Raw genomic sequence first — 23,107 nt, forward strand, 5'->3', positions numbered from 1 at the left:
CATTTTAGTCAGACCAAGGCAGGGAGAGGGAAGGATTTCACTGCATACACATTACTTATTAAGCCAGGGCTTCCTAATCAAGTGCACATTGTTCAATACATAAGTGGCTTGATTTTTCAGAGGTCTTGGTCACTAGTACTTTCCACTCAGGAAGACCTGTCTGGGTTTTAGGCCATTTAGGAAAAAACAAGGAAAGAAAATGATTCATCTAGGGTGTCTGACTATAAAATGAAGGCTCCCAACTTTAACTACGCAGATTAGACATATTAGCTGAAGCAGTCAAAGTCCACATTTTGTAGATACAGTTTAGCATGAGGTATCACCTGTAGCCACCTATCAAGAACTCCTATTTAAATACTGAATAACACATTTGATTTAACCACGTTTCAGAGCGCCAGGCAAAAATAATATTTAAACATTTTCAAAATGTTAGATTGTTTCTCCATTTTCATTCTTAGCAAGAGAAGTGAGTGGCTTAAGGTGGAAAGGGATCAGCTCCTGTGCCTCAAACCATTTTAATAGGATTAGTTGCTCTACTCTGGAAGCTCTTGCTCATATTCCCAGGGGCAGCACTGTGATATGTCGACAGCTAAAAGAGAACTCTCTCTCATGACATACCAGCAGGGCCATTGGGGATGTTCCCTTTTGTTCTGGGACAATGAGTACGAGTCCTGTATTTTGCTCTTGCTTATAAAGTATCTAATATGCAGTTGGCCATGCAAATAAAATAAAACCTAATATAAAGCTGGAGTCTCTTGCAGTGGCTTTGCAAGAAATGAAGAGGGTGAAGGGGTCACATTCTAGGTTTCCTCATCAGGATGCATTTCCCAGTCACTTTATTTAAAAGCTTCACCTCTGCCCACATCAGAGATGCAATTAAAACACTGATGTTGGAGTTGCTGTCTAGCTGATCTAAAGTTAGAATTCCAGGTCCTGTTTACACAGGACCAGGAATTCATCCTCACTAGCACTTCTTAGAAAAAGCAACTATTACAGCAGCAGCATCCTCAGACATGGCAGATCTCTCACTTTCAGTTAAAGCCTTAGTGGCAGCAAAACACACTGAAATCTGTTGCTGAATCATCTCTTGCTTCTGATGGACAGAAAACAACCCCATTGCACAGCAGAACCCCAAGTCTCTGCTACCATAGAAACCTGAACGTTCTGCAGTGTTGCACTACTGAACGAATCCACATGTATGGGAGACGATTGTTTTATTTTAACCATGGAGTTTAATGTTGAGTGATAGCCCAACGCTCCTAGGACAACAAACGGATTCAACCTGTCCCACAAGGGCCAAACCACACTCATCCTATTCATATATGGAACTGTTCACATAAAATAAAAGACGGGATTTTCAAACACAGCCAAATGACTTAGAAGCAAGTGTCCCATGGAACCTATGCACCAAACTCATTCAGGTCCTTTCCTTTCCCAACTAGGAAATGACCACTGCATTCAGCTCCTTCCTACTCATTTATCCACAAAGGGAAAAATGATCTAAGCAACTTGCTAAACACAGCTTAGACCCTTCTGAAAGAAGGGGAGATGGATCTAAGCCATGCCATTCCTCCTTCCCACCAACACCACACAAATTCACCACACTTGGAACCACATGAGTTTTTAGGAAGACAAGACAATATGATGAGGAAAAGGAAGGGGTGGGGGAGTGACACAGAGTGGGGGATAAAGCTACTGGGAAGCCAACCTTTAGAGAAATGTTTGCTGATGGAGGTCAGCATTCATTCTTGCATAGCCCAATGCACACAGTCAAGTCACCTCAAAGGAAGCAAGAAAAGTCAGGCAGCACAGCTATAGGTGAACAACAGGGACTCCCTCAGCAACTCAGACAACATAACAACATGCTCCGCTCAGGATACCCATGGACATGTCAGACACCCTTGGTTTATTTAAACAATGCTTCAAACACCACAACAGTAAAATGTCCAAGTCTCACCATCTAATTACATTTACAGATTCACAGAAGTTTAAAGCTGGAAGAGACCTCATGAGATCGGGTCCAGCCCCCCTGCTCTGGGCAGGAAAGACTGCTGGGGTCAAATAACCCCAGCAAGGTGTGCATCCAGTCTCCTTTTGAAGATCTCCAGGGTAGGTCCCTGCACCCCCACTGGGAGTCTATTCCAGAGCCTGGTCACACAAACCATGAAGAAGTTTTTCCTTATATCCAATCTGAAACCTTCATCTAGGAGTTTATGACCATTGTTCCTGGTTTTTCGCTGGGGCACTTTAGTGAATAATTGTTCACCTAGCCCCTGATGCTCACCCCTGATATATTTGTAACCTGCCACCAAATCCTCCCAAAGTCTTCTTTTCTAGACTGAATAGTCCCATTTATTCTCTCACCAATCCTTCTTGGAGGGAGTCACAGCCTGGCGCTTCACAAGTGTATGACTGCCTAACTGAGCATGCTCTGAAGGGAGAAGGTAGCCAGGAAGAACCTCTAAAACAACTGTTGAGAGCCTAGACATATGAAACATTTAGACCAGAGTAATTTTAATTTGCATTGGTTTTGTGTACTGACATGTGTTATACTGGGGGCATTTATACATGTGCTCTGGGAGGGGAGGGGGACACTTTAATTATAGCAGCTCTAAGAGCTGCTCTAATTACAGCACCTGGAGTGTCTCATTTATCAGCGTCCCCATACTGAAAAATGGTGGTGGGGGCACTTTAACTAAAGCTCATCGACTGAGTTTTAGTTAAAACGACCCTGCTGACATTTTTCAGTGCAGGGATGCTGATACACAAGACGCTGGAGTCTGCTGGAGCTTGGTAATTGCCATGCTTGAGATACTATGCCCAATTAATCAAGTTTGCTCCCACACACTATTACAGCTGTAATTACAACGCATCAGAACAGACTTGCTGCACATGTATAGGTGTCCTAGGTGCCAGCATGGACAGACAGCAACTACCCTGAAAGGACAACGGTGGGCACTTTTAGAGCAACTTGCCTCTTGGTGTCAGGGGCAAGGTAATAACCTACATGCCTATAATAAAGTTATCTCAGCATAGCTCCAAACAGATGACACTTATGTCAATATAAGTTATGTTAGAAAGTTTTAAACCATGATTTTTCTGTGGACAGGCTCCGACAGCAAGTAGGTTTATGAAATCACCAAAAGTTGGGCCACCTCCCCAGAAATAGGGTTATAGACAAAAAAGGATGGGCAACCTCTAATATAAGCTCTTTGGGCAGGGACCATCTTTGTTACATATTTTCAGAACATCAAGTACAATGAGATTCTGGTGGGGCCTCTAGATTAGGCCTTTGCAAATACTTGCTTGTAGATTCAGCTGCCAAACTGAAAAAAAAAAGTTGAAATCACTAAGATGAACAGCTAAAATAATTCACTGCACATCAAACGCAATGTTTTGTTTGACCAGAAGCAAAGCATTTAGATTTTAGGCACTTGTACTAGAAACAAAAGATTAAAAAGTTAGTAGAGGAAAGTGGTGGTTCCCCTTCTAACCAGTAACCCAGAGGTTAGGGCACTCCCCAGGATGTGGGAAATGCTACTTCAGAGCTTTCTTCTGCCTAAGGGGAATGTAACTGTATCCCCCATCTCTCAGTGAAGGCCCTCACTTACTCTGATACAGGGATGATGGACAGTTCTCTCAGTCTCTCCCAGTTAGGCTGTTCCAGCCTGCATAATAGCCCTGACTAATCATTATGGCGAAGAGAGAGAGAAAAATCAATCTGTGTTTGGTCTGATGATTAGGATGCTTTACTTGGAAAGTGTAACACCTGTTTCAGAGACCACATGTGCAAAAATTATCAGCAAACCAGAGACAGAGCACTCAAAGCACCATCTAGCCTGGATGTTATGGCACCCTCCCCTGAGAGATGACAGATATGGGTAAATGCCCCTCAGGCACAGGAAAGAACTAAACCTGGATCTCCTACATCCTAGCTTAAGTGTTTTAGTCTATCTGCACCTCCACTGCCTCTTCCTCCTTTTTTACCCTTCAAGTTTTTCCTCCCTTCAAACTGAATCTACATGGCAGATTCAAGTCAAATTCACAAAGAGTTTACTTATAACCAGGGCTGGTTAGCCCCAAAGTATTTTGCAAATACTTTATTCTTCAGAACATTTTCTGAGCTCTACTCTAGATGCTCCAGGAATGCTAATAATAATAAATGCTAAGATATCACTTCTCATTGGCTTTGTATGAGTCAGGGCCCAGCTGGGTGCCGAGCTAGTACCAGGCCCCAGCTGGAAGCAGTAAGGCTGAGTCATTCCTCAGGGAAGAGGTCCCACCCACATCAGCCACATAAGCTCAGACCAGACAACTAGAGAGCTCTCTCTAGGCAACAGTCTGTCTTGCTATGCTTTTGGTCTACTCAACCTCTGGCTTGGCTCCTCCTGCCTTCCCACTCTTGGACTGGTGGCTTGCCATAACCATGAACTCATCTTGACCCTTGGCTTGATACCCTCAACTAGGACTGACACTTGGCTTTTACTTTGGCTTCCACTGGTAAAACCCTAGCTTGATCTAACATGGTCCCACTTGGCCTAACCTCCTATGCCCCAGTCAATCCCTTAAATTTCAGCTTCAAAAAGCTGAAGAAAGCTAATAAATCCTAGTATCTATATACAGCATTTGCTACCTTCATGATTGCCAAAAACAAACTACACATACTTTTGTTGTACTATGTATATAGCCTCTCAAGCATCCACCATTATGCAAACAGAAGCTGCCTGCTAGAACTCTCTTAATTTAATTTTCAAAACAAGTAAGTACATATTACCTCTACTGCCAAATTCCTGTCAGCTTTTTATGGTTTTACTGTGATGTGGAAGACAGGTAAGCATGTGAAACTCCATGATCATTCATGGAATGCAGTGCAGCATCACATACAATGCGCTGCCAGTTGCCAAAAATAAGACTAAAACTAAAGCAAAACACTTCTCTCTCCTGTCTTCCAGCTAAAGTTAGGTGTAAACTGTACCAACAGCAGGTAAAACAAAATTGCAGAAATGTGTTCAGTTGATGTAGATGGTGTCTTTAATTCTACCATCATGCTTTCTGAAAAATAAAGTGATTTTAATTGTGAGTTCAAAGAAGTATGTGATGGTGTGCTTTTGGTGTTTGCCACTTTAAGGGCATGAGCGGGCTGTGAGGCAGCCTGCAGGGTCAATCAGGCAGTCACATGATAGCCAGGTGGCTGCCTGATTGGAGCACGGCTGAGCAGCCTCAGAATAAGAGCAGGCCCTGAGGAGTAGAGCTAGCAGTGGCTGCAGGGATGCTGCCAAAGTAATGTTGCCCAGCTGGTGCTCCCCTGTTTCCAGGAACACTCTTGAGGTTCAGGGGAGGAACTAAGGGGATGGAGGCGATTCCTGGGAACCCAGGGAGGGTCCCAAGCCCTGAGGAAATGGCTATGGGCCGTGGGAGAGTGAGGTCAGCCTAGGATGGGGCTCAGAGCAAGTGGACCTACTGGGTGGCCAGGCATTGGAATGGGTGGTGACTCAGGCCAGGGCTCAGATGGGCCCAGTGGAGTGATGGGCTGCTGGGTATAAGATCTCTGGGGCTCTAGGCAAGCCAGTATGAGATGTATGCTGTATGGTGGGGCCCAGGAGGGACCCCTGCAGAGTAGACAGGTCAGCTGCTGCTAGACTGATCTTCAGGCTTTTGCCTGGTAATTGCAAGGGGGCCAGGGGCAATAGGCCCAAGGGCATGGAAGCCTACCATGATGGGCAGGCCAGGACTGCAGAGATCTACTGGCACCCCAGCTGGTCTAGAGGCAGGAGCAGAGCCTAGAACAGGCTGAAGGTCCCCTCGATTTGGGAAGGACATCACTACTGAGAGAAGACAGATGGTCAGCAAACACGCATGCTGTTATGAAGGAGGCATCCTATAAGGGATCTGAGTGAGTTGGGCCAGGGACTGAGAACATATGATGTGGAAGTGGCTGTAATAGAGGGTTCAAGAATGAGCAGCTCAGATGGAGGAACATCAAGCAGCCCAGTAAAAGAAGAAGGACCAAGGCAGGTAGGCCTGCAGTTGGCCCCAGGGAATGACTTAAAACTGCATCCTGCTGGGGAGGATGGTGTGGTGGGGCTGCCTGTGGCAGGGCAGTCCCCAAGAAATGCCACACCAGTGCCTCCCTAGTGAAAGGCGAGTATGGGATGCTGGAAAGCCTCAGCCCCCACTGCCTTGCAGGTGACCCTGTGGAGGGGAAAGGCTAGGGCAGCACACCCTGAGAGAAAAGCAACAGGCTTAGGCAGCAACAGGGAGGCCAGAAGGACCCAAGGCCTAAGAGAGAGTGAGGCCTGAGTAGGAGTGAAGTCCAGGTATGCTGACAGACACCTGAGGCCTGAGCGGGCTGTAGGCTGAGAGTGAGGTCCAGACACATCAACAGAGACCTGAAGCCTAAGGGGTGGAAGGCCCCAAAGCCCCAGAGAAGGTAGTCACCCCAGTGAGGGGGAAGAGTGTGAGGGGCTAGGAACCTGATGAGAGGCCCCAGTGAGGGAGCATGTAGCCGAAGTATGTCTATGGATGCCTGAGGCAAAGTTTGGGCTAGAGGCCAAGTTCAGCCCAGCAACATGGGGCCAGGAGAATTAGAAGTGAATTTTGTATGCCATGTGCGAGGCAGGGTAATGGGGAGGTCGGAGACATGTATTATGCCCTTGCCATCAGGGCATTAAATGGGCAGCCTCCCGCATTTTCTTTCCCCCATCAGTTTATTTAATACATCAAGGTGTGGCAGGCGAGTCGGGGCAGACTGCCCTAGACAGGTAGGTGGGCTGACATTGTGACTGGCCCTGGGGATGGCCCCCACAGAAAGGAAGGTTTTAATTTTCCAAATATTATATGTTCCAATCAAAAACATCTCTACTGAACAGTTAGTACAAATAAAAGGACAATTCAAATAGCAACACAAATGAGAACCATGTTATACCACAGGCCTCTCTTCCTCAAGTTTACATATTGGTGATAATAGATGCCACCTGCAAATTCAGTTTCCTTGTCTTCCCCTTAAACTATGTTTTTGACTTGAAGAGTAATGGATTAATTGATCTGCCTTTGATCCTGAAACTACAGGGGGAATCAGTTCTCTCAAAGGCAAGGACAAACTTTGTACCAAGCAGCTCCTAAACTCACACAACAAATGATTAGTACTTTCCTGATCCCATTTCTTAAAGGTAGATGGTCAGCCACGTTAGGCCTAAAATATTCTGTAGACAAGATTTTTACAGCGTGAACATTTCCAGGTGTGCTCATTACAAGGTAAGCATCCTTAGCCCTCAGTGTGTTTGCAGCCTGATAGCCTTTGCTAGCCCACAGGAACCAGAAAGCAAAGCGAGAAACAAAAGTGAAACTGTTTGCCCAACCTGAAGAGAGAGCTTCATAATAGTAACACATTCAAATTTATTTGCAAAATGTGTCTTCACAGCTTTATAAAAGCTTTTCCCCCCAAAGGCTCTTATCCAGTGCAGGTTCTCTTCTCGAACAACTACTGTTACAAATATGCGATAAAAGACTTATTCAGTAGGGTTTGGCATCACCGGTATATCCAATCCAGTGCTGCCAACTCCTGCAATTTTTTTATTGCATGCCTCTCAATATCAGTGGGATTTCTTAAAACCCTAGCTCCTGGAATCATGAAAATATCTGTGCATTTTAGGGTAGGGATAAAGTTTCTAGCTGTCATGAGGAAAAACATGATTATAATGTAATTTAAAGGCTGAAAAACTTAAAGATTTTTAACTAATTGCATGATTTCAGGGAACTGGATTTTTTTTTTCTTTTTGAATGCTTAGGCGTGAATATGCTGTGAATTTCAACTGCAAAAGTAGGGTTCACAAGTGTTTGTAATTGTATATAAAGCATGAGCTTTATTAAAAGTGCGCAAGTAGTTCACTGAAATCACATTTTAACATGGCAGAACAGGGAAAGCTAACAATGGAGATACAGTTCTATGCACCTCACAGGGCACATCGACATGTGCTCCCCATGGCACAGTTCTTACTGTGCCATCATTTAGTATTTGCTTTAGGAAGTACAGAAGAACTACACAGCAACCGCCATTACTGCAACATCCTGGTGGTACAAAGTTATTTTTAGCAGCTATGTCGCCGTAGCAACATGCTACAGTGAGGTAGTTCATTGCTACAGTGACGTAACACCAGCATCACAGTTCATGCCCGCCACCACTACGTCACCATAGCTCATGTAGATGCATCCACAGGTGTTGCATGAATGTGCATGCATTTATTTATTTAATTATTTATTTATATATATATAGTAAAGTTCAGGAGGTGCTCAGACACAGTGGTTAAGGAACTGTATACATAAACATGTGGCTATGCAAACCGGTTGCTGCGGGGTAAGACCTTCAGAGTGCTTTGGCTACTCTTAGCATACTACTTGCATGCATGCTCGGATCCCACAATTAAGTGTAATGCAGTCACACAACTTTCAATTAGGGGCAATCTTCTGGGTAGGAGGGGACACACAGTTAGCCAAGAGCAGCTGAAGCACTCTATAGTCACAGCCTCCCTTACCTCACAGTAATCTGCTTGTGTAGTTATACTTTTAGAAAGAAAACTCAGTTATGTGCAGAACAAACTGAATTAATAATACAACTTGCAAAGGGCAGGTTGTTAGCAAAACTGGATTCTGAAGCAGCTCAGTGTTATTTAGGATTTGTTGTGAATCAAGGTGTGTCAATCTGCAAGTTTCTTTAAAATACTTTACATGGGTTCTGTCAAGCTGTAGAAGACTCGAAATGGAATGAGTTCCCTGTCCCTCATCAATTACACTTTCCCTTCCAAATCTAACTGATGTGCATCCTCACCCCAACCCAAACAAAAGCTGCTTTAATCATGGGTTTTGTTGTTTTTTTCCACTACAATGACAGGGCTATATCAAACCAAACCAGAGTATGATTACGACGTGGTGGGGGGGACTGACAGTAATGAATAGATTGTAGAAGGCAATAATCTGAGAAATAAGTTAAATTGTAAGGAAAGAAACAACCACCTAGCAAGAACACTGCACATTCAAAGGGTATAAAAACCTAGGAGTTGGACTCCAAATACCATTACACTGGCTTAAAAGTCATGAGAACATGAAAGAATGATGGGGAATTGAATTGGGGGGTCTTTCATTTGCTCTTTGAGTCTTTAGGGTTCATGCTTTCAAACTTTTCCCTATAACCGAAAGGATATTTTTAACCGAAAAGCTCAGATTCTCATGTAAGAACATTACTTCAAGGGCTGAGGCTTTCATTAAAACAAACAAACATCAAATATCATGAGATTCATGATAAACTACGAGAGTTGGCAAGATCATTTTCCACTTCAATTAAGGCCTGATCCAAAACTTAAGTGTCATCTGAAGTTTTTCTACTGATGTTGGTGGATTTGGGATCAGGCACCTAATTCTTTCTTAATATTCAGCGTAACCCCTAAAATAGGTTTGACAGCAACCCCCCCCCCCAAAAAAAATAACCAAAACCCCATGAAGAGCGTCTATTAACTGCCTAAACATACTCTGATGTCCTGCAGTGGTCACCATGAATTCTAAATCTGCTCACGGAGTTCCCACAAGAAATATAAATATTCTCACTGGTCTAAGAATAACATTTCACAGCTGATCTAGGGACCTAAGAAACCAGTATATTATAATTAAAGGCTTGCTGTAAAAAGCTGTTTATGAATTATGATGTGGGCCAAAAGAGCTACAGAACCAAAGACGACTCTGTATTAGAGATGCTTGTAACACGCTCCGAAGGCAACCTGTTTCTTGGGGGGTTTTTTTAAATAAAAAAACAACTTGTTTACTCACCTCAGCTGACCTTCCTTGTTCTCTCTCATGTGAAAGTATTTTCAGCTCCTGATTTTTTTTTTAAAGTTAAGATCTTATTGATGAGAAAGTATAAAACATACTAAAAGCTCTCTTTCTTTCTGCTGCTTATAATAAGATTAACAGCTAAATCTGTTCCTTTACTTGAAAACATAAGATTCTGTTGCAGGATATGCATACCCACTTATTGAAGAGCTGTTGACATTAATTTTTATTTTTAGAAGAACACAAAGTGTTGGGGGGGTAGTAAGGCAAACAATGTAAAGGTTTTTTTGAGTCAATCACTACCCCTAGTACAACTACAAGAAGTAAATACCACAGTGACCCAATCGCATTATTTTTATCCCTTGTTCAAGAACACTGCACTTGAATTATTTTTAAAAATTGAAGGAATCTAGACAGGCCAGACCCGTTTCACACATGCTGATCATAGTATCAGTTCTTAGTATGCTAAACTGGGAGAAACGGAGGCCAGAGAGGGTTAAGGTGCTAGACTGGGTTTCTGGAGACCTGCTTTCTATTCCTGGGTCTATCCCTGATCTTCTGGGTGATCTTGAACCTTACCTCTTTGCCTCAGCTTCTCCATATGCAAAATGAGAATAAAGGCACTTTTGTTTGACTTCAAAAATCAATGGCTAGAAACCTGTATTATGCCCATAGTCGAGAAATGAGTGTTAGTAACAGTCTGTGTCCCAGCATGCTAATTCCCATTTCCCCCCCCAAAACTGGATCCCCTAGCCTACATGCACTTTTAGTACATATACCATTTTATTCACAGGCGTTGTTCCAATGACTTTAATGGGACTATTTCCCTATGGAAAGTTACACTTGGTTTAAGGTTTGAAGAATCAGGGCCTAAGTAGTCAAACCCAACTCCCCAGTGCCAACCCTGCCCTTCATAAGTGCTAGGCTGCATTACAGTTTCACAAACTGTGCTAAAGATTAACATGCAAGCTGAATGAAAGCACCCCAGACCCTTCACTGCTGGTAATGGATGCTGAGCTAAGCTGTCATTAGTGTTCTGCTAAACATTTCTGTATTTGGAAGACGTCATGAGAGTCAGATTGTTACTATACCTGTTCATTCAGTTAAAGGGACTGCTTCTAAGACAGGGGTGGGCAAAATGTGGCCTGGGGGCCAGATGCAGCCGACCAGGCCATTCTATCCGGCCTGCAGGGCCCCTAAAAAATTTAGAAAATTAATATTTATCTGCCCCGGCTGCCTATCATACAGCCCTCAATGGCTTGCCAAAACTCAGTAAGCAGTCGTCTGCCCAAAATAATTGCCCACCCCTGTTCTAAGAGGTGAAAAGAATTCTGATTATTGGATGCAATCTCTTCCAGCATTTCATCCAGACTCCAGAACCTGGGTGGACATTCAGCAAGGGTGAGGCTGGAGAACCTATTCAAAACCATCTCTTGTATCCGTATGTTTGGGTAAGTCACCATTTTTATATCAAGCTGGAAAACTGAGTTGCTTGATCTGCAGACTCAAGGAGGCAAGATCTTTAAAATCATGTAGAAGAGTTAAAAGGCTTTTGTTGTTTTCAGTAATAGAGTGCTCAGCTCCAGCGTGCCTTCAGAACTGGATTATTTGTTATGAAAACCAATAACTACTAAGTCACTTAAGAGTTATTTGGAAGCTTGAAGCAAAGTAATGTGTAGACAATGTAAGTAGCCACTAACACACTCCAGTCAACCTCAGAGTTTTCCATATTTCACCCAGTACTGTTACCAGGTATTTTTCTTTGCATGGCATGTCCCAATATGCTACTTACCATTAGGTTTTCACTTAGGAAGAAAACTTTCCTTGCACCTGCTCAATTCAGTGGCAAGTTACAGTGCTTATTCTCAAAGTCATCCTTGTAGAAGCAAGTGGGATGTTAACAAGGGGGTGGTGCTATGAAGAAATTAGGAAGGAGAAAGCTTCTGTTTGCCTCCAATAATCCTGACGAGTAACAATATCAGGAAATTAACCACAGAAGAAAAAAACTGACATTGTAGTTAACCATTGTTTTGATACAATACCATATTATATTTTGTAAAACCAAGAAGATGGCCCTTTACGATATAAACTTAAAGCCAGCACTTAACCTATAAGATGCTTCATTAACTGTATTTCCTCTAAATATAACTGCCCTTTTGTCACGGGGGCACTCGGGTGCCCCGTTCCTACGTAGGAATTAGGGCATCTGCTAATTGCCAGGGCAGCTCAGGTGCTGGTTGCCGGGGCAACCGGAGCAGGTCACATGGCCAGAAAGGGGCAGGGCCTGGCCTTTATAAACAGCCCAGGCTGGAGCCTAGTAAGTAGTTACCTTCTGGCTGCTGGAGAAGTAAGAGCTCTGCAGCGGAGTCAAGCTGGGTCGAGCAGACTGATAGATCAGGTTGCAGGGCAGAGAGAACCCTGACCGGGAGGCTGGGCATGAAAAGCCTGTGGGACCGGAGTGTGCGTTATAGCCGGTAGGCTTATTGTTCTGTTACAGCCGTTTGGCTTATGGTTCTGTTATGTGGGTTGTGTAAATATACCGGAGGACCGGGTGAGGCTGTAGGGGTGTGAGGAGGCCTCATTAGGAGCTCCCCAGTAGAGTGGGGGTTCCTGAGTGCCCGTTCGGGCACAGCAGTGCCTGGGAGGCATGGCGGTGTGGTGTGTGGGGGTTGAGACCCCAGCCTGAGGGGGGTGTTCTGCCCAGTTGGGCGAAAGACCCCGAGAAGGGTCAAGGGGCCAGACACGGCTACAGGCCACCTGAGCCCCGGTGCGGGACAAGCCCCAGAGCGGGTGAGGGTGTGGGACAAGCCCCAGAGCGTGCGGTCAGGAGCCAGAAGAGGGTGACTATACTAGCCGAACCCCAAAGGGGCGAGACAGGGCTTGTGCGGCGAGCAACCAGGCCCCAGGCGAGGGGCGAGTACATTAAGCGTGCTAGGGGTAAGCGCGCGGGTACAAGCCCGAGAGGTTGGGGAGCGTGGGATAGAACCCAAGAGTGCAGGCTGCGCAGAACAGAGCCCGGAGTAAGGCGAGTGTGGGGGACAAGAACCCAGAGGGGCCAGGCGAGGCTTAGGCCGCCGAGCCCGGGGGGGAAGAACACCATTTAGTAAGCCCAAGAGGGCTATAAAATAGAGGGGCGCCGGTGGCATGACAAGCCCAGGGGCGCCAGTGGCGTGACCCGACATCGTCCGGGACAGCTGCGAGGCTTGGGGCATGCTAAAGGGGAGGTAGGAGGCCCACACAGCCAATAAGGCTGGGGTGTACCAAGTCACCCTGTCCAGAGTAGGAGCCTAAATAGTCATAGCACCGTGTCCAAGAGGACAGAAGGCAGCCTCCATTACTGAACTTCATAAAAACCAAGACATGGCGGGCAAGACAGAGGGTGTTGGAACGCCTACTTGGCACGGCAGGGGGGTGCTAGAGGGATCACGGCCGCCCCTAGGTCCTGCTCCATGACACCTCTCTTTAGGCAAACTGTTTAGCTATGGAACTCTGGTAGCCATTGACAAAAATACTTCTAAGTTGTTTTTGAATTCTAGTTTAAAACTATTTGTTAAATAGTTTGTCTTTGGAATTGCAAAAGTGTAGATATGCAAAACAAGACTTTTTTACTTTTTCTCCTATTTCACTAACTTTCTAAATACACCTTTTAATGGGATTTAAAGCAGTTCCCCTCCCCAAAACTCATTAGTGCAAAAACTAGATTACTAAAATATTTTTAGGGTTGGCTGGTTGTAGCCGTGTTGAACCAAGGAGATAGGCACACAAGGTTCTTTGGGCAGATACAATATCTTTTATTAGACCAACTAAATAATTTTAAAAAAATTGTTCTCTGCAAACTTCTGGGCACAAACACCTTCTTTGGGCATAGGGAAAGTCTGTTGGTGTTTGTGTGCTTTCTACCCAGGAAAGCGCGTGCACACCAACAGACTTCCCTATGCCTGAAGAGCGTTTGTGCCCAAAAGCTTGCAAAGAACAATTTTTCCAACTATTTAGTTGGTCTAATAAAAGAGGTCGCATCTACCCAAAGAACCTTGTCTGCCTAAAACACTTTTTTTTTTTTTTTCCCCCCCCCCCTTAAATAATCCCTTATTTGTTCCTTCCCCCCCCCCCATTTCAACTGTTTTCCTTTGATACAAGAATGTAATGTACTAATCACTTAAGCAGCATAACAATTTTGGGCCCAGTTTAGGTGTCCAGAACTTGCAGAGGAGCTCAAACTCAACATAATCTCCAGTTCCATCTCCACAGGCATCTCCTCCCTGTCATCCAAAAAATGGACGTTCAGATTTTAAATGTAATATTTTTCTTCTTGGCTTCAAGCCCGATTAAGGAACAGGCAAGTTGAAAAATAGCAGTAGGTCACATACAAGGTACCATTTCTGAGTTACAAAGAGACTCACAGCTATCCACTTGGCGTAAACATTTCTGCAAAGACATGAAAGGCTATATGGTTAATCATTTATTTTGCTTGTGTTTGCAGCATTCTGTTTTGCCTCATCTACTCCTTTTGCCCTTTTCCACTTGGTGTATTTTTCTTTTTAAGGTGGTAAACGTCCTCCAATATGGAAATAAGCCTCCATTTCCAAACCAAGAGCTTCAACTGCCTTAAAATCCCAGCTGTTTCACTAGAAATGCTGACTTTGCTGGGAGTATGAACATGCACGTAATGAAATTAAGTATGTACTGCACTTTTCCTTATTCCCTTAGCAGCCCTGGTCTTCTGAGTTGGCAGAGGATGAAACTAAACTGATTTTTGGCAATTTCAATACCCTGCCCAAAGAAAAGAGATGGCAAAGGAATAGAGGGACATACTTGCCTACAGTATCATCAAGCCAGGGTTTATTTTGCTTGGGTAACCATTTGTCTACCAAACCAAGGTGTTAAGAGCAATGTGGGCCTTTGTCTGAGCACAGGAAAAAGTTACAAGAACAGCACAGAAAGAAAAGCAACATTGGGCATTTAAACCTAGATACTGCTGTGTGAACAACAGTGTTGGGTTGCATGATTCCTCGCCTTGCCAAAACATGTGCCTATGCTCTGATCCTGCTGACAACTGCATTCTAAGCATGCAGCAGATTTCCCTGCTTGCTCTGAAGTAGCAATTCCAGGTTGGTGAACAGCCTGTGGTCAGTTCATTTACAACAATTGCCTTGGTAGGAGCGCACATGCACAAGCACAGCTGTCCAAGGAAAGTCAAACAGGAGCCTTGAAGACTTAATGCTTCACATCCTTTAGAGGGAGAAAGAACAGGGTTACTAGGTGAAGTCACACATTTGAAGCAAACAGGGCTTGAATTTAAGTATTCTTCCCCCACTAAATCTTTAACCTGTTAAGTCTACCTTTTCTGCACTTACAGACATGTCATGTATTGTCACAGCACCTTCTATAAACATCACAAAGTAAATTGAGGTCACACCTCACTTCTTGAGTGTAAACTTCTAAACAAAAGGAATTAGAGGAACTAATGGCCTTTCACATGCGCCAAAAAAAAAAGAGAGAACCCACCCCAAAAACAAAAAACAAGTCCTATCAATGCTTTACTCTAATAATCACGTCCACTTAGTTCATTCATTAGGCAAGAATCTAGTCTGGGAATGAGCAGATTGTCTCCTTAGTTAGTGTTTACAACTGAGATGGAGAGAGAACAGCAAGCTGTCACAGGGCTGGTTTCCATCCATTCCATAGAAACAGTTTGTATGAGATGCAGGAACAAAGCTATGATTTGTGGGTTATAACAGTGGTGTTCCACCTTCTGGCCCCCTGGGCCAGATAATGCTGCAGAGCTGGCCTGTAGGTCCTTTTCTTGCATACCCTCATTAGTATGCAAGTTTATTAGTTCTGGGGCTACTCATGCTTGCTTTACTGTTTGTAGGCCTATACCTTACTCTTTGGGGGTCACTTGCCTGGCATGAGTGGTTGAACCCCTAAATACCAGCCCTGGGTAAGTCTCCCTCCCCAATGAACTGGTCTAGGTGGTAGCCCCCTTTGACTAGTTTGCTAACTTCTGAAACTATTAACTGTTTGGGTTTCACTTAATGTTGAATAAGTAAGGTTTTCTTTAAACTTTGTGTATTTATCCCTGTTGTCCCCCCCATGAACCCTGTTTCAAGTGAATGTTGCTTGTGAGCAGGGAAGTCTGTTCACTTTAGAACACCCAGTTAAAATTGACTTTCTGTGTTGTCGGGGGGGACAAGGGGAGTCAAGCTTGATTTAGAAAGTTAATATGAAAACCCTAAATTTAAACCCAATCACTGTTATTGCCATCCAGAGTCTAGCAGGAGGGTTACATTTACATTGTGTAAAACATATGGTGGCAGCAACTATCAGTCCTCCTGGATCAGGGTGTATGCATGAGGGCCACCCAGACCCATTATGCATATGCCTGGGCAGGAATTTTTGGAGGAGTGGAGGCTGCCCAGACCTTCCATCCTTCCTTTTGGCCAGAAACAGTATCCAAAGACCAGACTGAATCCAGATGTTTGGTGCCTCCATGGAGGTAGTTGTATAAGCATCTGGAAATTGAACCCAGGTCTCCTGTGTGGTAGACAAGGATTCTACCACTGAACAGGGGATGTAAAACATATATGCCTGTAAAAAAACATGTCAGTAAAAAAAAAAAAAGAGGGGAGGGCTGACAACCCTGACTGTCAGGTACAAGCACTTATGACCTTATTTTCTCACTCATTCAGGAGACCAGTACTGTCGGCAACAGGACAGTGAATCCTAATACTAGTGACTCTGTGTCCCAGAACAGTGACTCAGAAGAACAAATGCCACCACCCTCCTCCTGGCAGCACATCCAGGGTTCCTAGGAATCCTCCCACCCAGAAAGCAAGCACACCTCCCCTCCCTACTCCCCCCACACTTAGACAGCAGCTCTACAGATACAGAAGTATCCAAGCTAGCCGTGTTCCATAGTGGCTAAAAGTAAGAAATGAGACAAAACACAACCCCAAAAACAGGCTGAGAGGGTGACTGAGGTTTACATGAAGCTGAGCAAACATAAGATCTGCCCCATGTCTGTAAAGGTTAAGAGAGAATTATGAAAGGCCAGTTAAAAAATTGGATGCCCACTTAAACAAATGTATAGGCACCGGCTGTCTTAATCTGCAAAAGATTTCTGTCCTTCCTGCTTTTAGAGACATGTTAAAATGCCAAATGTTTGACGCACGGAGAGCAGTCTGCTATTTAAGACATCTGCCACATTTCTGTGGAACACAGACAGCGGGAGGAGTAGTGCAACAGGTAGACTATAGTCTTAATATTTCCCTGTATTCACTTACTCTAATTCTAGCCCAGATGATTATTCCTTCTGTATGCATGTGACTGAGGGTTTGTTTTTTAAATTAGGCCTACCTCTGATATATAGGTATAGATGTTTTCCTTCATGGATGAATTCTAGAGGAGGGACCCTGCATTGGTATCATGCTGTAAAAACAGACTCACAGTATGTGCTCCACATGCTTCAAGATGACATGTCTCTAATACCCACACCCACATTACCGCCCTGCAACTAGAAACATACCCAAGATCAAATTAACTGTAATGTGAAGAGTAAATAAACACATCTTGCCACTGCTCCTAGAAGCCCAGTTCCAAGGAGCTTTAACATCACATAAAAATCATCATCTTATGAAAACATCAAAAGCATAAAGTTTGGAAAGCAAAGGGAACTAATATTTTATAAATCTACAGATGGGAACCAACTAGACTAGTTTACTGCATAGATGGCTAGTAAATGAAGGCAGAAATGGCCCTTTTGCTATAACAATAGGTAGTCCCAAGGCCAGCAACTGAATCTGCACTGTATATAACTGAATATTGAAGTCAAGTGTGCTCAAGAGAGATGCAAGGAAGAAGAGGTAAATCAGGGAGCAACTCAAGACCTCAGTTCATCTATACCCTAGGTAACAGCATCCAAAAATATACTAGTCTCAATCATATATGACTGCAAAGCCTGCATTGCAGCATTAGTAAGATCACTATGCTGAGAAACATTTGAGAAGGACCATAGCCACTAATCAGATGATAGAACCTAAACAGTAAATACTTTTGCCCAGTTTGAACATCCTTATTTTTTAAGCTGTAAGAAAAGAAGTACAATTCCCTCCTTGCAGGAACTTAAATGCTGATCCATTCTTGGCCATTTTATAAAAAGAAATAACTCCCTGAGGTTTCAAGAATAAGTTTTGCTTGTTTAAGTTATTGCTTTCAAATGCCCATTAAACCCCCATTTCATCTTCTGAAATAAAAGTGGCATGGAAACTTAGCTCTCTCAAACACTGCTACAAATCACCCTCTGATCCCACAGCAATGCAGCACACCACACTACATCTGAAGAGGTATTGTGCAGAGAAAGTATCCAGCACGTATAAATTTGTGTTTTAACCTTTTGTAGATTAATGTAATGTGCAGGGCCCTGTTCAAAACAAAAATTATGCTTCTACTGAAGAAATGTCTCTCATCCCACTTGTGGCTGGATAGGTGTTTTCAAAGAAACAGAGCTGATATCCTCTAACACTAGATTACCCAAAAAGAGTGGAATTTTGGAAGATTTCCCCAAACACAAAGGTAAAACATCAAGTTAACTGCAAGTGGGACCAAGAGACATTTATTTGAGAGGGTTCTGCAGAAAGCCAAGAGGTGCTATGAAGTTCCTTAAGATGCCTGGCTGAGTCCATCTCAAAATGTTCTTCTCACTAGTATCAGGATTCTACAAATTGCCATATCACTGATACAAGGTAACAAAGCCCTGGATAGATAGCTGACCTTAAGCTCAATGAAATTTAAGTAGCTATTTATTACCTGAACTCCTCCCCCCAAAAAAACAGTTCACCTACAACAGGGGGTTGTAGTAGTCTGCAGTGTTCCAACAATAGGATGAATATTAAGTAGATGACCGTAATTTTCCTTGAAATATATTGAAGCTGTAGTAGGACTTCTCTCATATCCAATAGCACTTGCTCACCTTGACCCTGTCAGACTCCTCCCTGCTGCCCTCTATCATGCTGCTAGCTCTGCAGATCTGGCCTGGGAGAAATCCTGTGGACTGGATGTGGCCTGGGGCCTGAAGTGAATTTAATACCCTTAGTCCGCAGAATTCTGCACCTTCTCCCCATCAATTTCAATCGGTTAAGGGCATTCAGTGCTTAGCAAGACAACACTCAAGACCTCTACCAGTCTTCTTTGAAAACACCATGTCTAAATACACATACATAAAACTCGACACAAAGCAACTATATTGCAAATCCAGCAGACCACCAGTCAATTTACAGATGGAGTTTTCTTCTGTTCTTGGATATTCACAAAAGTGACATTACATTTGTGAATGACAAAAGTTCCCCATTTAGGACATGGGACAGGCCCGCTGAAATGGTGCAGAAGCACCCTTAGAGGCCTGATGAGAACACCACACTGCAAGAGGAGCAATGAAGGAGATGATAAAGCTCCTTAACAAATAGTCCTCTGGCAACCCCCTTGAAAAAAATGTTATTCAAAAACCAGCTGAATTTTTGGGCTACAGTTCCAACACGGGGTTTACAAAAAGGGCACAGAGTTCCAGATCAAATTAAAAGCCCACAATCCAATTGTTTCTGATTTAATATGCAAATAAACACAAAAACAGTTTTGCATCTTAATGTTAGCCCATAAAAAGTTACAGCCTACAAAACAAGAGTTAACATTTCTATGGCATCATCACTTAATTTACATTCTGCATGCTGCACATTTCATTATCTATATATTACCACTATTATATATGTGTTTCTCTTATGCATAACAGCAAATAGCATTGAATTAAATGCTTGACAAGAAAAACAGTAAAAGAAGAGAACCATGCACTCTTCCCATTCAAACATTTACACACAGTTTGCGCAGGGGTTGTCCCTCTATCAGAGCCTTTATTGACAAGAACTGCATTGACATCCCTCTAGAGTTAGCTAAAAGCACATGCACTCCCTTTTTACCTGTAAGCAAGTCAGTCAGGGAAAGAGCTGAGGATTCCTCCTCAAGGAAGAAACAAAAGATGGGGAGATACATGGGGAAGTACTCAACCCGACCTTCCTTGGCCAAACAAAATCAAGAGCCCTTTTAAATCCCACATCTACCCTCTCCCCTTAGTAAGCTTTTGAGTGCTCATTACTTAAACTTATCGTACCCAGACACTGATCTTATTAAGGGCTGACCCCAGGTCCTGTTGCTTAAGACTTTAACCATTTTTGACACAGCCCTGAAAAAGATGTTTAAAAGTTTTTAAAACAAAAATGTTCTTCTTAAAGCCTGATAAAAGAAAATAGCCGGGTTTCTCCCTCTCTCCTCAAAACAATCCATCTCACAGCGACCAAAAATGGGAGGATTCACCCCCAACACTTTATTTTTCAGAAAGCTATGGGCACAAATACTGCACATGGGGGAGTGACAACAGAAACTTTTGTAGCCTTCCATATACTAGACGCTAGGAAATGCTAAAATACCCAGGAGGACTGTACACAGTGGGTGCATCTAAGCATGCCCCCCATGGCACACTTGTTAGTGCGCTGTCATTTAGTACCATTTAGGAAGTACTAAATGATGGTGCAGTAACAGCCGTTACTGAGCCATCCCAGCGGTGCACTGTTATTTTTTGCAGCTACGTCATTGTAGTGACACGCTATAGCCAGGTAGCTCGTTGCTATGGCGACACAGCATCAGCATCACACTTTGCGCCTGCTGATGCTACATCGCCATAGTGATGAGCTACATCACCGTAGTGCATTGCTACGGCAATGTAGAGTCACACGTAGACACGCCCAGTATACAGAATGTTCCTCTAGTTAAAAAGTCTTCAGGAAAGTATACTGCCACCTCAAGAGGTATTTTCAGGAATGAAATTCAAGAACATTGGAGGCAAAGGGAAGAAAGGCAAGTAAGTTAGGTGACTGGGGATACATCTTGGAGTGGGGACAAACAGCAAACAATACAGGTCTGAAAGCAGAGACGTGTAAGTAAGAGAGAAACCAAGTATTTTCCTTTAAATGCCTGTATAAAAGTGAACAACATAGGAAAATGAACAAAAGCTATAATTACCTCTGTTAACAAACAAACCACTTCAGTGCTTAAGCTTTACTCTTGTGCTGTATGCTATCACTAACACTTCTAAATCAAATTACTGCCTTCAGCATAATCAGTGTTTTTACAGACTGCTAGACTGAATTCACCATAGTTGCATTTTTATTTACAACATGTGCCCAGTTAATTCCCCCTCCACCCCCAAGAAAACAACCTGAACACCCACTCAGCCCATCCCTCATCCTGACAAAAGAAGAAAATACTTGTAGCATGAATACTGTCAGACCAGGAGAAGCAGCAAGTTTCAGTGCAGGGGGGGCTTATATTAAGTGGGCTGGATCTGTGGCCTTGCTATAGCATGTAACTCTTGACACGTAGCTCTGATGGGATGGCAGGCTTGTTTAAAGTTTATGTCCCCTCTTAGTTTGTCGTTATACTTGCAACATGTCGAGTAGGCCTAGCTGGCAGCCTTCTTTGGACCTGCTAACCCGATCAGCCCAGCAGATCTCAACAGCCATGATGGCACGTTATGGGAAGAAGGAGAGGACAACAATAGCTGGTATTAGTAGAGGTCTTGCTCTTCTACTGCTTCCTCACAATTAACTCTCTGCAAGTAATTCCTCATACGCATAGGAGCTGCATACCCAGCTAGAAAAAAGGCTCTTGCAGAGAACAAGTGGTGAAAAAAAGAGGCATGTTGTAGGAAAATAAGGTGAGAAAACACACACACACGTTAAAAACTTGCTGGGTTGGCGAGGCACAGCCCAAAAGGCTGACATGAGGGAAACCCATCTTCCACCTTCTCTTTGCATAGGTTTCTATCGACTCTAAGTGATCCGGTTTGTTTCTGTACAGTACACAGGCTGCTTCTAAAACAAGCAAAAGTCCCAGAAGTATGGCTTGATCCCCCAGAGAAGATGAACAACCATAATTCTCACTGAAAATAATGGGAATTACAGGTGTTTATCTCAGGATATGACCTCACTTTTGGAGGCAAGGTGCCTAGCATGGCCTAGAACTGGAGGAAGATCAGCTTTTCCACTGCTCAACCTCAGCAGAGCAAACAGTCCTGAAACAAAGGCAGCAGGAACATCCAATTCTCTCCCACCCACAGAAGTGGATTCGGGGCTCCAAGACAGCATGGGTATCAATATGTTGCAAGTATAATGACAAACTAAGAGGAAACATTCATTCTAAACAGACTGAAACAGACTGCTATCCCTCTGAGCTATGTCTCAAAAGTTACACAATCTATCAAGGTCACAGATCCAACTTAGTTAATGTAAACTAGCATTAAACTGCAGCTCTCTTGTACAGTAAGTGCAACGCTATCCTTTAATTCATTTATTTCTGCTTGGTGGTTCTGAATTTTTCCTCCTTAAAAACCAATTAGTTTAGAAGTAGCTGTTCCAGCTAATGAGGTAAACTTTTGGCTCTTTCATATCCATGGAGAATTGCCCGTCAAAGTTTCTTAGGACACAATGATCCTTGAGTTTGGGACTGTGGAAAGAGTAAGCGGTCAGAGAGAACCGACGAAAGGAAAACTCTGCTCTCCTGGAATAACCTGGTGAGGGCAGAAGCAAGAGAGGAGACGGTGACCTTTTCCACCTGGCATTGGAAGCCAAACAAAACAAAATCTCCCAGCAAAAGTCTGTTGCTTCAAGTTTCCAGAGGCCAAACTGCAAGTCGGAAAGACAACCCTTCCTGACCTGCGGATCTGCAGGCCGGCTTCTGAAACGCCAGGGCATAAATCTGCGCAGTCACTTCTCAAACTCGTTCACCATCCAAGAGAAAGTGCCGCAAGACCCCCGGCACATTGGCTTTCCACCCTGTGTCCAGCTCGCGCTTGCTCTGACACCCAGTGCCCAGCATGGAGCGAGAAGGCCCTAACCCCGGAGGCACCTGGCTGGGGGTGGGAGGGGAGCCCCAGCGAGCAGCTGAGCGAGCATAGGCCCGGCGCCCGGGGCAGCCAGAGCCGCCCTACCCCTCAGCGTCTGGCCTGGGAAGGAAGAGCTGGCACCGATGCGGGCAGGGCCACGGACTTCCTCGGGTGCCCGACACAGGTTACACGGCCGGCAGGAACGGGCAGCCCGGCACGGGCAGCCCGGGCGCAGCTCTGCCCCTGGGGCCGTCCCTGCTTCCTCCTGGCCGCGGGGAGCGCGGGGCAGGGCGGGGCAGGGCAGCCCGGTCCCTCAAGCAGCGGCAGCAGCAGCAGCCCCGGGCGGGCGCAGCGGGGAGCGGA

The sequence above is a fragment of the Gavialis gangeticus genome, unplaced genomic scaffold, assembly GCF_001723915.1.
Source record: "Gavialis gangeticus isolate Ggan-Ray unplaced genomic scaffold, GavGan_comp1, whole genome shotgun sequence".
NCBI lineage: Eukaryota > Metazoa > Chordata > Crocodylia > Gavialidae > Gavialis > Gavialis gangeticus.